Source organism: Octopus bimaculoides, chromosome 13, assembly GCF_001194135.2.
Source record: "Octopus bimaculoides isolate UCB-OBI-ISO-001 chromosome 13, ASM119413v2, whole genome shotgun sequence".
Lineage (NCBI taxonomy): Eukaryota > Metazoa > Mollusca > Cephalopoda > Octopoda > Octopodidae > Octopus > Octopus bimaculoides.
This window is the reverse complement of record NC_068993.1, coordinates 13,505,040-13,506,728: the sequence shown is the minus strand read 5'-3', so window position 1 is coordinate 13,506,728 and position 1,689 is coordinate 13,505,040.

Here is a 1,689-nt window from a genome sequence, read left to right as displayed (position 1 = left end):
ATATATATATATATACGATTTTCCGCATCAAACTAAGCAAAATAATAACTGGATTACATATTGCCAAATATTTGGAACGTTCTTTGTTACTTGTGTAACCTGGTATTATATACATGGAGCTGCTGTATGCACACATTCTGAGATAGTAAATAAATGTGCCGCCCAAATCAAATTGGTTTTAGCGTACCATTAGGACTTCTAGTCACAACCAGCGAGAAAAGGCATGTTAAGTGACTTAGGATTTATGGTGATGTAACACCCTCAGCTGGAAATTCAGTCGTTAAAGAAGATTAAAGAAGCAAATGATTTCAACACTCATTTTTCAAGGAGTTTCAAAGAGATAAAGATGGTTAAGCCTCTTACAGAAGTACAATAAGGACGGGTGGTTCCAGTAATTATTCGTAGGGCATGAAATTGAAAAACAAAACACATATTACATAGTTCTTTGCTACGCAACCCTAATCAAGAGTATTAAACCAGAGATTGGTGTTCTCCAATTCAATGAAATTCATCAATTATATGTGACAATATGTCAAGGGGTTTCAAGGGGGTTTAAGCTGCTATGCTTTGTTCTAATGCAGCATCATAGTCAGAATGGAGTTATCTGCTTCTGGTAAGGGCAATGCATCAGCGGGTCTGAGTTTTTATGTTACTTGTCTCCCTTTCGTGAAATTATCTCAACATTCAACAACACGCTGTTCACTTAGAAAGTTTCATATACTATACAATGCCCACGGGACACAATATTTACTTGATTTTATAAGCTATGCAAGTATGAACCATTGCAAAAGCGTTGCTGTATCGTCAAATTCTGTCAGTCATGATATAGCTTTAAAAGATTGGAAACAAACTAAACAATGTCTCTCACATGAAAGCTATCCTGACATGTTTTTGCAGTGTAATTGAAAGGGAGCATGCTGTACATCCTAATCACCGTGAACACGAGTGCTTTTGCAACTATTTCTGAAACTGCAAAGTTATGATATAATAAAAAGTCCTGGAGAAATTATGTTGGTCATCTGTTTCGTCAACATAATTTCGAAGTTTTGTAGGCTTTGATATTAGTATCTATACCTTGTAATGAGTGCACAGAATGAGAAAGGGTGATGTTTGTCGTACGTAAACTCTTTCGGGAGGAATTCCGGTGTAATGGATTCTCGGAATGGCTTGGTGCATTATCATCCACGTTATTTCAGATTCATATTTATATTCCTAACAATTTTGCTTCATTGCTGAACGGAATAATGAATATGGAAACCATTGCATGAAAATTTCTATTTTTAACCTGGTCTTTATGTTTCATCTCCAAACCACCTGCTGATGAATATTTGGAATTCCTTTCATTGAATGTGCTGTTTCTTAATGGCAAATGATCTTTGGGTTCCACATGAGAATTCCTAAACCGAAAGTAGAAGTAGCAAACCGTCTTTTATGGTTTTGTGCACAGAAGCACTATTTTTCTTCTACGAAAATGAAAGAGCAGGATAGAATTCTTTTTCAAAGAAATGCTTTTTCATAGGCATTAACCAATAGTTGTGATTTTTTTACCTTTTCGATGATAGACTTAAGCAAATACGAAAATTTCGTAGATTTATTTGTGTTTAAAATTGCAGTTTTACTAGATATTCGAATGTTATATAATGAACTTCTGCTAGCTGTGAAAGCTCTAAATGATCTTTTCTATTATGT